Raw genomic sequence first — 15,568 nt, forward strand, 5'->3', positions numbered from 1 at the left:
ATGAAATTTTCCCACTAACATTTGAGCGTTTTTGACATTGTTTTTGTGGAATCAATGGATATGACTGTGATTGGCTACAACAATCATCGCTGAAACACACAGGAGTATTTGTAAGCCATGTCTGTAAGTTCAGCCCTAATATATATTTACACAGACACATCCTTGGATAGAAATGGCTTTTTAACGCTCCTGTGTGCTCCTGTGTGAACAGTGAAGAGCGTGAAGTGATGATCACTGCTGCCAATATCTGTTTAAAGTGTGAACACCATGGCCAACCAGTGGTGTTTAAAAAAAAAAACAAAGAACAGCACTCAAATGTTAGCGGGGAAAAACACTATTTTAAAATTTCACTTAAAATAATTCTGACTACACCACTTTGCAGACATAAAAATAAATTGCATTTTAAAATAGAAATGTGTAATATTTCACATTATTCCTGTTTTAACAGTATGATGATATTTAAAGATGCAGTATTCATGATGGCCTACTCAATCAGAAATTTTCAAGTGTCCAACCTGTGGACACTTTGCTAACTCAAAGCCATGGGACACGGGAACAGAAATCACAAGTCAAAATAAATTTTTAATGAAACCTGTATACCTTAACAGTTCTATATATCAGTTTTTTCATCCGTGTTTGCACTATAAAAGTAATTCTGTCAGTTTTTTTATCTGAAAGATAATCCATCCAGTCATTCTTGCATTTTTTTTTTTAAGATAAATGACAAATGCAACAGAAATTAACTACTGAATATACATCAATTTATTTTATATAATCACCAAACTATCAGAAAACACAGCCGACCCTTAAAATACCATAAAAACTGGTCAGTATGAGCCTGTGGTACAAATCGAATCTTCATGGCTTCTTTTTTGTAAACAACAAATAAACATAAACATGGCAGAGCAATTTAACAGTCTAAAAATACAGCAGTGTTTCCGGTAATAAGAGCTTTATGGTGACCTGCACTTTGGAGACCGGGTGCAGCTCTAGTTCCCCCAGACGACAGCTGAGCGTGGAGGTGCTGAGGCCAGTGGCAGGGCTCAGGGGAAAAGCTGTTTATTTATAACAGGAAGGGCCTCTGTACTGCAGCTAGCTGTCATTTAAGAAGACCTTCCTTTCTTGTCTTGGTGACGCTGTCCTCTCTCCAAAAAGAACCTTGGCAAAGCGACTGAACATACTTTGAAGAGTGATGCCACAAGGCTCCAGAGAACCGAGACAGAGGATAGACACAATCAAACAGAATAATGTTTATCATAGCAGTGGACGTGTCAAGGATGTCAAGATGAGAGCGCAAAGGTTTATGAACGTTTGACAGCATGACAATGACAGTAAACCAGTTCTGGAGAATGTTACAGAGCGCTTTGGACAAATAAAATTTAAAGTGCTAGAGTGCAGTACAAGTCGCACTATTTTCAAAGAGATTTTCTTGAAAACTCTCCCTGTCAGACAAACAGAAAACTACGCCCCAACTCTTGCTATTGGCTGAGCCAATAATCTTTGCAAAACACAAAATTATACTATTTTAAAATCAACATGAAGTACTTTTAATACTTTGGACTACACTACTTTGCTGCCATAAAAATAAATTGCAATATTTTCCATTATTACCGTTTTAACTGTACTTCTGACTTTTGCGTAGGATATTTAAAAGGCGTAGTATTCCTGAAGTGAAGAATAACCTGATGACAATTTATTTAGGCTTTCATTTATACAAGGATAAAAGATAGCCATTATAAAAGAGAAAATCGCCCCTTCTCCAGCTGCAAATGAGCAATCTCAACATCTGAATGCGTTTAAGAAACAGCAAAACAATTGAATTCATATGTATGTATGAAAATGAACATCTAAACCTTGTTCATAGCACGTAGGGCAAATGAGCTACGTTCATTTTGTTGTGGCAGATTATTGACTATTCTCATGGAGCTCTGGTTTCCCACAAAGCCAGTGTTGGTGACAAACTTCCGATCCTTATTCTCATGGCTGTCAGAGCTAATCTGGCACCACCTGTTGTCTTGGCTTTAGACCCAACTGTGTTGTGTTGTGTTGTGTCAGGTCAAAGACAATTTAATAAGAGCTGCATTATTAAATGCCGCACGCTGACATTCATCACAAAATGTTGAAGTGTGGTCATTCGATTTAACATTCTGTCAACGTTTAATCACTCTTGTACCATTCCAAACCTGTCTGCCTGACTTTATCCTGTGGAACAATAAAGGAGATATTATGAAGAATGTTTCAGCTGTTTTTGTTCAAACAATGAAACAACTCCGGAACTTATCAAAAGATCTTATTTTGTGAGAAAACTATGTCTGATACAGTATATTTGGGAGACAATTGTGAAAAAAAATATATCTGACCAAAACAAAATAACATTCTTCTGTGATTACTTGGTATATTGTGCCAGCCTGCCAAGAGAGGTTTAAAGTTGGATAACCACTTGCAGTCTGTTCTCAAGGTCATAAGTCCCGGTTCTATTCAAGACAGCTATGTCATAATTAACTTGGATTTGGCCGCGTGGCTTTGTGAGGGCTTTGCAATGGTCAGCAATGACAACAGTTCAGGCATTTGATCACAAGGACTATGGACAATGCTGCTTAGAAACCTGATATGGTGACTTGGTTTTTAAGCTAGTCATTACCAGAAGGCCTGTTTTGGGGAATTAATAAACAGTGAGTGACTTTTGGCTTGATCTGGCAAGTTTCTGACTCTGTAAAAGTAGCAGTTTCAACCTGTTTTTGTTTTGAAAAGATATTTGTTAATGAAATCTAGATGATCCTCAGCACACATTGAGGGGTCACTGAACATTTGTTCGTGCCAGATCATCCTGGCTACTGAAAAATATGAACCAGCTGTTTTCTTTCACTCATAATTACATGAGTATGACAAATAAAGTGGCAGCAGAAATCTGGTCATCCTCAAAACAAACAACAGATGCGGTTTTAAATAATGAACACACTCGAAGCCTCACGGTTATTAAATGAATAATTCAACCCGAAATAACATTTCTGTCATTATTAACCCACATGTTAACAATACAAATGCAAAAGCAAAAAATAAAACGTAAATATCATATAAAATATAAATTATTGAACATTAAAAATACAGTAATACATAGCCTGACACAGTCAAGTTCTCCAAAAATGTGAATAATATTTACTGCTTTAATAATTTCATCCGTTATAAAAGGTTGTTTACATAATGTGTGTGCAATGTGTATACTTCACACAATATATACACATACACAATAAATATACATATGTAAATCATTTTCTTTTGGATGTGATAAATCATTAATAATAATTTGACAGCACTAATAATATTGTAACACTTAATACTAATACCAACATGATCAAATTATATGTTATTCACATTTATATTTATAGCAATATAAAGTAGCATGGCACTTTAAAAGTAAATATTACATAATTTATAATATGTATTTAAAACAATATATATTTTTGATTGACTTACCCCTGTGAGAATCACAAAAGAGAACTGACTATGATCAGTAGCCTTGAAAGAGTGTGGCAAGCTGATATCTCTTATAAATCAGAGGGTGTGTGCTCTGAAATGTGCAATTTTGCGACACAGAAATGAGCTGTAACTAAAACAAGCCTGATCAAAAGTTCCCTAAATGCAGTTTGCGCATGATTTGCATTGTCTTAAAAGCACATTCAAGAGAATCCAAGAGGAAGTTCGTCTGATCAAAGAGGACTCTTAGTGGTCTCACAGCAAGCTGCTGCAGGCTTCAAAGACCTGATTTGGCCCACACTTGGAATATAAAGCCCCAGTGAGGTAGCCTGATTAAGTATGAATGAAATTTGCTCTGGCAGGTAACACACAGGGACCAGAAGATGCTACAGCTCCACTGACCCCTTTCGCACCCTGACTGTAAGGTTTGTGTGGGCGGACAGGGGTGACATTCCTCTGGGAGGTAAAAATACCACTCAAGCCAAGTAGCTGCAGGTGAAATTTCATCCTACTATCAAACCTCGTCAAATGGCTGTGAGCAAGATTAAGAAGTACTGGGACAGAAAACAAGCCAAGTAGGAAGCTAAAGTGCTTGCATTTGATGCATAACACATGTGTTTTTAAACAATAAGTCATTAAACTGTGATTAGGGTCACCAGCGTCATACACACACACACACACACACACACACACACACACACACACACAATATCAAATACAAAAAAAGAGAGCGAGAGAACGTATTTGGTCTACATGCTTGAATTTGCACATAGCAAAGTCATGAAGATTTCTCTGTGTTTGATGGTTATGAGCGGACGCTTGCGATTCAAGTGGAAGCCATGACTGCAGATATACTGAAAGCCTCTTTTGTTGGACCTCGTGCCTACAGCCTCAACATCATGATTGAAGGTTCCTGACATCTCAGCTCAATACTGTACATTTAGCTCGCAGCACTGCTCTGCAGTTGGGGTTATTTCTGGCCGCACATCAGTAAACAAGTTAGAAAAGAGTGGCTTTACTAACATTTCTGTGGTGAAGGTGTTCTGGGAAAAGTCGTCATTGCTCAGCAGTTCAGACCACCGCATCAACATTAACTCTGGAGGTGAGATTCAGGTAATCTACAAACAGGTCACTGTTTTAGCAACCACATGGAAAAGATACATTGGGAACATCCTTATAACCACATAACCCTGCTTGCTTCCTGATAGAACACCGACTCAAATGTACAAAGTCCACTTATTTTTATTGGTAAACAAAATGTTTAAAGTAACAGCATTTAACACAAAAAGAATCATTACAAACACTTTTTTTGCACCCTTGAATAAAATAACTTATTTTGGGGGGAAAACCTTACTGACCCCCAAACTTTTCAAGGGTACTGTATAGGAACATTCCTGCAACCAATTATTTCGCTTGTGCATGTGAGGGGGGGATCAGGTGCCCACTTTGTCTGCTTGAAATGCTTGGATTCTGATTGGCTCATCCTAGCACCATTCTCTGTTTTAAATCCTTGGGTTTAGCCTCCCCTTGTCACCCACTGACAAAGGATCAAGGAGTTGGCTGGTCAGAATCTGAAGGATTATCTCTACACTGGCTGGGTCAGAACTCTGGAGAATCTTGAGGCCCTAGAAATACTTCCACCAAATGCGAGCAGAAACTAAAGTAGATTCTTCTTACTTAAATTGAATCCACTGTATGCTTCCAAAAGGTTCTGAGACAACAGTGAGAATGCAACTCGAAGCCGGAAGCCTAATACAAAATGTCTATTACAATTTGAGAATCATGCAACTTAGACATCAGAGGAAACGATAAGGGAAAGATATCATGCTCATTGGGCCAAAAAGACAGATATGTTTTACAATGTGCTTTAACAGCTGTCTGCCTTATTAGCTTTATAGTCTGATTTATTGTAAAAGAGTGGAGAACATTAAGGAATATAAGGGAAAGACAGCATGAGAGTCTACTAATTAATACACAAACAGTTTTCAATAAAACACTACTCTTTCGTAACAAATCAACATCTGCTTAAATGTTTGCTAATTAATTGGTGGAAAAAAAGCAAACTATGCTATAACAAAATTTCAAGCTAGTTCACACATGGCAGCCATGCCTCTGATGAACCTTTGACACCAATGAAAAAAACCTGATAAACTTAAAAAAAAAAAGCTTTGCAGAAGTTAGAAGGCAAAACCTACCTATTGACCTTTTTGTGTCCTTCAGGAAGTCATTTATTGTTCCAGGTTGAGTGAAGACCGCTTTACCACAAAAGTGTCCAAACAATTGTCTCTTTAAAACCCACTAGATTGCGTAACACCATATGTTTCCCATTTAAAAGCAGCTGTTACGCATGTACTTCAAATTCAAATTATGAATGGCAAAATAAACATACTTTAAAGCAGTTTACTCCTCCTTGTTGTTACCCTGGACACATAAAAAAGCATGTCACATCACCAAATACATCTATTCTCTCAGTTAGACAATGCAGCCAGATCCTAAGTACTACAAAGTGAAGACAATGGATATATCTGTTGGAAAGGGTTTTGATTAGAAATGAAAAAGCTAGTTGAGGTTCTTACACTGATTTTAAATGACCAGAGCCTAAATTAAGTGTGTAACTTAATCTAAAATGTAGTGTGTAGCTTAATCAAATGGTATACAATGTTTCCAAAAAGTTGTAATGAATCAAAATAAGCTAAGTGATCAAATAACAAAATTTGTTTCAAAGTTTGTCTAAATTCATCAGCTACTTCAGCTACCTTAAAAGACAGATGCATCAGCTCTGATTTTACACCAGCAAACATAATACAGCATATCCAATGTTTTCCCAGAGGATACAAAGCCATTTAAAATGGTGTCTTGCATGCTAATCTGAAGTGTGTCTATATTAGCTAGTCTCAAAATACTGTGTAATGCAACCCGTCTGTTCTTAACACTCATGAGACTGTGACAATGATAAATATATCTTCTACACAGCAGGCAGAAAGAAGGTAAAACACTGTTTCTTCTGCTAAATTCCCTCTGAATTTAAAACCAAGTTAAACTAACCCAAGTTGCACTGAAGTTTGTCAACAATACGTTTCTGCCAAAAGAACTGTATAAACGTACTTTATGACTCTCATACATTTTAGCATGGACAATGGTTTTATTTAAACAGATAGCTAAAATAGTTGATTGGCTAATTATTGAATTATTTACTGCCAAATTCTATAGGAGTAACACCCAGATGGTATTTCTTATGCTTTGCAATTCTCGCTGCTATCCAAGAGTAAAAGTGAGCAGTATAAAGGGAATATTGTCAGAACGAGGGTTACTTCCAAAGATTTTTTTTTAAAATATAGGCCTATTAGAAAACATTGGCTAATGGAAATCACTACATTTACTTGCCCTTGTCCCATTCCTCTCAACATACAACAACAAATTGGCAATAATGGATGACTGGATGTTGGTTTGGTTTATAGCATCTGCTTAATGGCTCACTGGGAGTTTTCAAATAGGCACCGGAGAGCAAAATTGTTCAGTGAGAGTATTAATGAATAGAGGCTTTTGCATTCCCTATATTGACTTACATTAAATGCCTAAATAAATCATTTTAGCATCCGAAATCGCTAACATGTTTAAGTGTTAGATGTACTGACACCGCCGATTATTCAGTGGGTAACAGCTCTATTGTCCAGGATGGCTGCTCGAGGAAGGAATTCCCCCAGACTGCACCACGCCTGTTTGATCTCATGCAATGAAAAAGCCTGATAAAGCTCACAGACTAAAATTAAACATAACTCCTTTAGCCTTCCTTCCTAAATTGTCCAAAATAAACATTCACTTAATAATGAAGCTAGAAACAATAACAAAAGCACAAAACCAGTTGTTTGCGTTAAATAAACAGACAGCTAGAAGGACACTTACAAGGTTGCAAGCAACATATTCATTGTACGTTGAGCCAGGAATCTCTAGGTAACAAGGAAAAGGTCAAACATACAAACCAGAAGCTACTGAAAGACTTCTAACCTTCCATTTAAGGAATACGCCAGACTTTTAACTTCTCACAGTAACAGCCAAACCTCCAGCTCAACATCTGTGTGCCAGGGGAGCCATCTCACTATGAAGGAAAACAAGGGGCCTTACCTGCCCATTCATTGGAAACAGATGTGAAGCATTTAATTTCCTTCCGGCTAATTACAGGCATGCACACACACACACACACAAATAAAAAAAAAATGTTCACGTGAAAAGGGTCCTAAAAGATAGCATGGGAACTCTCACAGATGGCTGGTTACAAATAATTTAGCCCTAAGTGAAGTCTCACAGAGCTGTTTTTTTTTTCCATACAGGAGATTGATTTAGAGACACTGAACAGTTCATAGTGTCATAAATTAATCAGTCTCACGAAGTTTCATAATTTGCCCATAAAACACTTTTTACATTATAAATGTTTATTAGTTTATAATACGCACCACTAAATCATTCAGGTTAATTTTGATTTCACATGGGCTAAAGTCACCCTTCTAGGCACTTTCTGGTCTTATAAAAATAATAATGAGCCATTATGGCATCTCTCATTCCGTCATGTGTCAAAAAAACATAACAAAGGCTAGTAATTAAGACTGTAACCATTCTTCTGTTTCTATAATCTCCACGCTGCAGGTTTTCCCCACAAAAGAAGAAAGTGCATTAAACTTGTGCCTACAAGCAAGTCTTGCACTCATGCCAAGGAATTTGACTCAGCAAGGCTTTCCTCTGTGCCAGATCTGAATAGTAGTGCGCCCCTGACACCACCCTTTGTGCCCATGTCAAGACCACAACAGAGACCTGGAGGTAACGCCAAGACTTCAAGTTTCCAGTGGCTAAAAACCTACTATACAGCAGCAGGACTTCTGGTTAGTCATCAATCACCACTGGAAGGGCTGTTTAATTATCTGGTTTAAAGGATAATTGCTTTTGCTGGCTCTAAGTTGTATGTCGTTATGAAGTCCAGGGTAATTAAGAACCTCTGGTTTGAAATGTCGCTCCCTGTTGCAGCTCGCCAACTGTGAGTAGTTGCCATAGGAATGCAATGTTTATTGTTTCGAAATCTATATTATATTTCCATGTTCCAGATTATTCCGTTTCTGATTTGACTTATTTACATGTTTATACATTTATCAGTTCTTGTTTCCAATAGCAATCAAACCCCAACCTTGGCATTGTTAAAACCGCACTTAAGGATAATTTTTTTCTCAGATCAAATTTGCAGCTTCCAGGTTTCTAGTGTCCATCAAAAACAAGAGTAATTCATGTTTTAAAAATATATATATATGGAATATACTTGATGACTCTAAAGACAGTCACTGACAGGATGAAATTGCAGTTTCTGTTTTTATGTGTGGGTGGAGGCAAAATTGCACAGTTTAGTCTGAAAACCACAAAGATTCGTTCAAACCAAAAACAGTTTAGTACAAGCATGATACTATTTACCTTTTTTCTTCTATGCCCACAAAACATGGACCACAGTACTGTTAGCGATGAGTCAGATTTGCATGAATCCATTTTTCTACACATTTAAGTCTGGTCTAACATTATAACAATGATTCATGCAATTCATGCAAAGGCAACAAACTTAAGTGAGCTATCATTCTAATCGAATGACAGTGCAACACTACAGAGCAGAAAATATTGGAATATGTTTAAGTATACTTTTAAAATAGGGTCTAGTAAGCATTTAGTGGCAACAATAGAGGTCAAATTGATGAGCTGTTTTGATTTAAATGTTGCAAAGCACTTAAACACACAGGATTCACATTCCTCCTTTATCAGACAATAGCTTAGTTTTCTTTCCCACTGCTCATGCCAGCATTCATCACACTTACGTCACACTTGCTCATACAAGAGCCCAAAGTGGTTGTAATGGATATAGGAAGGGATAGATATATCAGAACAGGTTTAAATAAAGTGAGCAAACGCACACAAACAGATACACCCTTGCCGTTGGATAAAAGCGCATAGTTGAAGGCCTGTGGTATCTGCACCGATCATAACGTGCCTTACGCAAACACAGTGGTCTGCAATAACAGGTTTCAGAGTGGGATTGTTCTTTTTCCATTAGAGGACTTTGGCATGAAATACGCAGCCTGAAACCATCAGTGGCAAAGTTCCTACATGGAAAACATTGCAGCAAAGCACTGAAACTTCTGGTCATGGAAACATAAATGTGAGAGGAGACGTTTGCAGTGTGGGATGTGGTTTTGGCAACATCAAGAGCAGGTGGCTCCCTAGTAATTTCATCATTTCCAGTTTGAACATGTTTGCTCTTATAGTTTGGTACCAGGTATGCTTAATACTGATCTGAGCGTGTGGCTGCAAAAGCAATGATCGCTTGAACCCACTGCCTGAAACTTGCATTTGCACCTGAGATTATAGGGACGCATCTTCATCTACCTTTTTCATTATTATTGAAATTAATTATAAAAGCAGCAGGGAATTATTAGGCAGAACTATGGTATAATTCTGAAGGGGCATAGCTAGATACATTGGGAGAGAGCACAAAAAGTGAAAATCTAAAAGATGCACAAATTGTTGTGCTTCAATTAAAGCTCTGTGTATGTCTCTCTCTTCTCTGAACCCACTGTATAATATAGGACAGATTTTGAAGACTGCCTCTGTGTAGATCTATGGTACAGGAAAGACTCACAGGAAAGCCTGAGTAAACTTTGTTATTGGGCAGGGGCTTTTGCCTCTCATAGATAATTTAGAATTGAATTTCCCTGGCAGGATGATGAATCAGCAACTTGGCAATAGAGATTCAATGTTGACCCCAAAATCAATGCACTGCCACTTTTAGCAGATATCCTCTACTGGAAGAGAGATGCAGATTTCCTCTCTTATCATACAGCACACATTGAAAGGAACCAGAGACTGTAAAGTCCTCGACATAGGACTTGTGTTAAATGTCAATTGCCAATCTGCCAAAAGAAACACAAATGGCACATTACCGGCAAGAATTTGGTCAGGTAAGATATAATCTTTTACAGCCACAGCCTCAGCCGTAAGCCAACACAAGAATTACCTCACATCTCGACTCTCTCATCTGAATGACAAAAGAGAAGCTCAGCTTGCCAACAGCCAAAAGCCAGAAGTGCCCGGCTCCTGTAGAGGAGCTGTTGACATGCTAATGTACATCAGCCTCCTGGGTGGCTCGACTAGTTTTATCTGTGGCCTCTTCAGTTGAACCCAGCAGGCAGAGTGGTGTAGAGAAGGTGGCAGATATGCTGAATAGTAGCCCGAATTCTCAAAAGCGGCCTATCGCAGCACAGCAAACCGTGACAAACCCTGGCAACCACTTCAAAAGAAAATATATTACCAACAGTGCACTCAGTCGCCGCCATCCAAGGGACACTAGGTCAATGGCTCTTGTTAAAATGTCACTTAGACGCACCTTTACACTTTTGTTTTGGCTAAACACTGCAAAGCAAGTCTTTTTGGCCTTTAATGTTCACACAAGACTAGACATAACAAAGATGAGTTTACGTTTTGGGTCCTTTTCTTGTACAAAATCGAATGCACCATCGTCTCTATTCTCACTTTTATTTTCCTTTCTCCGTGACACATACTGTGACCTGAGGGCACTGAAATTCTTTTTTTCTTTCACGGCATGATCTCAGTGGTGTAATAACAGCCTGGGAGAATTCACATCCTATGGGGGTTCACAAGAGGCTTGGAAAAAGTAGAGCCTTTCTTTCAGGGGCAAGCTGAGGCTTGTCGTAGATTAATGCAAGAAGAGGTCTCTGCTGAGAACTCCATTCACACGCTGTTTTCACAAGATCGAGCGAGACACCCTTTACAACCTCATCTTACCATAAATATCCAGCAAGCACTGACAAAAGTCCCCTATGATGACAACGTGTATTGAGTGATATGGAAATGTTGATATCATGCATGTAGATGGCAGTGCTTAATGCATGTACAGTATAAGGTAGACATACTGTAGACTTAAATCAAAACAAAAAAATCTCAAATATCATTCAATAACTAATATGGTGAATTTTATAAAGGTAATTAGCAATAGATCAATATTACAATTCTAAATGAAAATGTAATTTTTTTTAAGGCTGATAACAGAGTAACAACCAATTTTAAAATGAACTGAAACCAAGTGTTTTAAATGATACAAGTAAATATAAACAATATTATAATGTATGATTGCATATGAAAAAAAACTAATCTTTTTCTGTTTTATACTGATATTTCTAAATACAGTAAATTACGCATTACAATAAAGCCACTCTAAAGTCTTTCAGGGATCCGAGACACTATTTAGCACTTCATTGCAGAAACAAAACTCAAAGCACTTTCTTATGCTAAGCATTACATAATGTGCACAGGATTTTATCATATGGAAATATTCACCTGCAGTGCATTTTTGCTAGAAGATTTATCAATATGCATATTCCCTCAGAATTGAAAGCCTAAATTTGTTGCAGATACGCTCTACAACTTGAGCTACAGAAACACTGTTGAACGTGACAACAGACACATGAAGCGACACTCTGGACTGTACTTCAAACGCAGCATGGTAAAGTGTGGCATAATGGACCAAGAAAAGAGCACAGTATTTATGGAGTCTGGTTGGTCAGATTAAGCGTGCATCTTATGAAGCGTCGAGCCATACAATGAGTATGAACGCTCATGTCTGCACTTGCAAGGGTTACAATACCAGCTGAGCTGCAGCTGTGTTTGGAGTCTGCCTGCTGCTATATCACAGACAGCTGGCAAATAAAAGATGAAGATTCCCACAGTGATGTACCACAGGTTACCTGCAGACGAAGCGTAACAGAGGCACGGATTGATGTGTGTACAATCACAAATACGGGTGGGAACAATCCTCTGCAAATTGTATTCAAACGGACCGATATTTTGTGTGTACATTTGTATTATAATAAAAAACAATACTATAAAGAGGTATTTCCAAAAATCAAGTCAATATGCCAGCACTTAAAAATGCAGTTTGACCTCGATCCAAACCACAGTCACACTTCACAACAGAACAAATAACGGCAGCAGGCTGTTCTCCATATGTGCCAACGTGTTTACATTCAGCTACTTCAATAAATCAGCCACAGCATACAAGAGCCAAAGGATGATCTAAATCAAACTAAAACGCTCAAAATTAACTTTTCATATTGTGATATACGACGCATCCAAGTGTAAGGGATTGCATAAAAAGAAGAGACAAATGTTTGCAGACTTCATTCTGTCCAACTTTTCTTGACTGATTTTTTTGGTTTGTTTGTTGTTAAATAGTTGTCCTTTCATGCTTGCCTTTCACTCAAAATAATTGGAACTAGCAAGGTTATGGGTTCTATTCCCAAAGAGTGCATGCACCTGATCATCAATAAACCTGATCAATTAAATGCAACATTAATTCACTTTGAATAAAAAGCTTTTGCCAAATGTTAATTTAATATTAATATCCACGGAACATTGCATAGCACGAAAGGCACTTTAAAGAAGAAAAGGTTTCTATTGGTTATTAACATGTACTTTACAATAGGGAGCAAAATGGTTCTTTTAAGAACTTTTGGGAAATCCAGAATTGTTATTCTATGACACTGTTGCACATATCCCACTTTTTTTAATAGCGTTTCCATAAATATGTGATTTAACTGCAATAAATTCAAGTACCTAGCATTTGCTGAATGTAACGGACCATATTAGGTTGACATTCAGCTCACAAACAAGATATATAAAAGAGTACACTGAGACCATTAATAATCTCCTGTCCTCAAAATCTCATTGAACATGGGCCCAGTTATCCCAGTGCTGTGCGCTAGATTCCTCTGCTCTTACTTGGAAGACCACGTGGGTGTTAAATTGACCAGGACGGCTGGACTATATCTAGATATTGCATAAGATACAGTAAATGTGGGCATACTATGGAGGCCAAGAGTGTGAAAGACACAACAGAAATGTGCTTGTAACTACAGTCTGGAGCAGTAAACCCAATATATCCACAGGAATTCAGACCTACCTTAAAATCCACCCCAGATGAAGTCAGGGTATACTTGTGACTCTCTAATCAGAGAGACATCTCAAAATAAAATAGCATGTCGTAATGCTAGACATCATGGGACAAAGCTTCAACACTTAAAAGGCTTTGTAGAGTCAAAAACAGAGCTAATAATAACTACCTACTTTTTAAGGCATGCTGTAGAGAAAACTTTTAATTCTGTCATCACTTATACACCCTCATGTCATTTTAAAAAAAGGATTATTTTTATCCATATAATCAAAGTCAGTACGATCCCAAAATCAAACTAGAACCTATTGACTCAATGTACAGACAAAAAAAAAACATGGTACCATTTTTCACAATATCTTCTTTCGTTTCCTCAAAAGTAAAACAGTAAAATTTACGCTAAAACCATTCCCAACTAACAAAAAACGGCTTTAGCGAACCAAAACTTTGTTAATCGATAACTGAAGGTCTGCAGCTCTCAAAGGAGTTTCCTACTTTTTTCTTCATCTCAAATAAAGGTCAAAAAGCAAAAGCAAAGGACAGTGGGTACGAACCACTTCTTTATCATCACACAAAACTTCAACGACCTCACAAGCAGCCAGTTTAACCCAAAAATTACATGCGTCAATAAATAGCAAAGAATCGTCTCTCAATTACCAAGCCATTGATAGTTAACAGCAGGGAGGGAGCACTTGATTGTGTCAGTAAACTAAAAGGTAATAAAGTGCTTTTATTGGGGTTTTGTCAGTGCTGATTGATACTTATGACCCTGAAATTCCAGTAGGACACCAGGGATGCCGGTAGCAACTGAAGCCCCAAGCGTTCAAATGAATGAAATGAACTCTTTGTCAAATCTTAGGCAGGCTTGTAATGGAAAAAAAACACACGGCACTGCTTCCATTTAATTCAATTATATTGCAATTGACACAGCGGTCCCTGAGACAAAGCAGCGAAAATCTCAAATTACCAGAGGCGATGGGCCTCTGCCACACATCAGTAAACTAAGAGAGGCTCATGTTCACTTGCGTCTGAATGATAAGAGAGGGATTATACACGGTATGCAGGATGAACACAAGCCGATTTAAAGAATCTCAAGTTATACATGACAAGACTTTCCGTTAGCATGTGATGCAGAGGATTTATGAAGGATTCAACATCAAAGGCTTTCCAAGGCATCACTAATTTGAGCTAACTAGTAAAACTAACTCCAATAGGAGTAAATGACTGTATAGTCTGCTAAGAATCTCTCCTCTAGAAAAATGGTTTATATTAGTTTACGAAATTTGGTGAAAGTACATTTGACATGCTTTACGAGGAACGGCTCGACAGTAGCTTACTGTATAGTTCAACTTCAGGCAAAATAGTGCAGAATTGCAAAAACTGATTTGTTTTCAATTTGTGGCGTTAAAGTAGTTTCACATGCTATTCCAGTCAGTAACTCTCCACCTACATGCGCGATAAATTTCAAATGAATCTACCAGCAAGCTGGAAATAGTACAGCATTACAGGTACCGGTAAGATGAGTTGTAGGTATTTGTTTTTCCATTAACTTTCATATCTACTCAGCAGATTGGCTGCTGTCGCGCATTGAAACGGTTTATTAATCTCAATACACTTTATCAAACCGTTGCTGTATAAGCCTCTTAAGATAATGCAAAATGTCTCAGTAAAAGCAAGAATTCAAAGACATTTTAAAGAGTTTTCACAAGGGTGTTCATTTCTTTGCAAGTGACTTACACAAACATTAAGGAGTCAATAAGCAAGTATATGCAGAGGTTGTGCTTTTATGCGATTTATGAAAAGCATAGGAGAGGCATTGCTTTAATCATGACAACGTGAGAAAGGAAGCAATCACAGAAAAGGGTTAGACCATGCCAACCCATAATTAAGATAACCTGATCTCTTTTACTTGCAACTATAATAAACAATAATAAAAATATAGACTGCACAACTATCACATAACACATTTATCAGTTAATTGAGGTGAAATAAATTAATGTGCATGATTGGATGTGAAGCATGACGGCATGACATTTAACGGTAGCCTATTTTGTAAGATTTATACAATGGGTTTACATTTAAAAAGCCGTGATTTTGAAGTTAGTG

General features: G+C 37.6%; 1 protein-coding gene across 1 annotated transcript in view; it reads right to left on the bottom strand.

Annotated features, from left to right (window-relative positions):
- The window catches only part of hspg2 (heparan sulfate proteoglycan 2), an 87,072-nt gene that overhangs the window by 70,596 nt on the left and 908 nt on the right, over positions 1-15,568 (bottom strand).

This window comes from Puntigrus tetrazona, chromosome 23 (genome assembly GCF_018831695.1).
Source record: "Puntigrus tetrazona isolate hp1 chromosome 23, ASM1883169v1, whole genome shotgun sequence".
Lineage (NCBI taxonomy): Eukaryota > Metazoa > Chordata > Actinopteri > Cypriniformes > Cyprinidae > Puntigrus > Puntigrus tetrazona.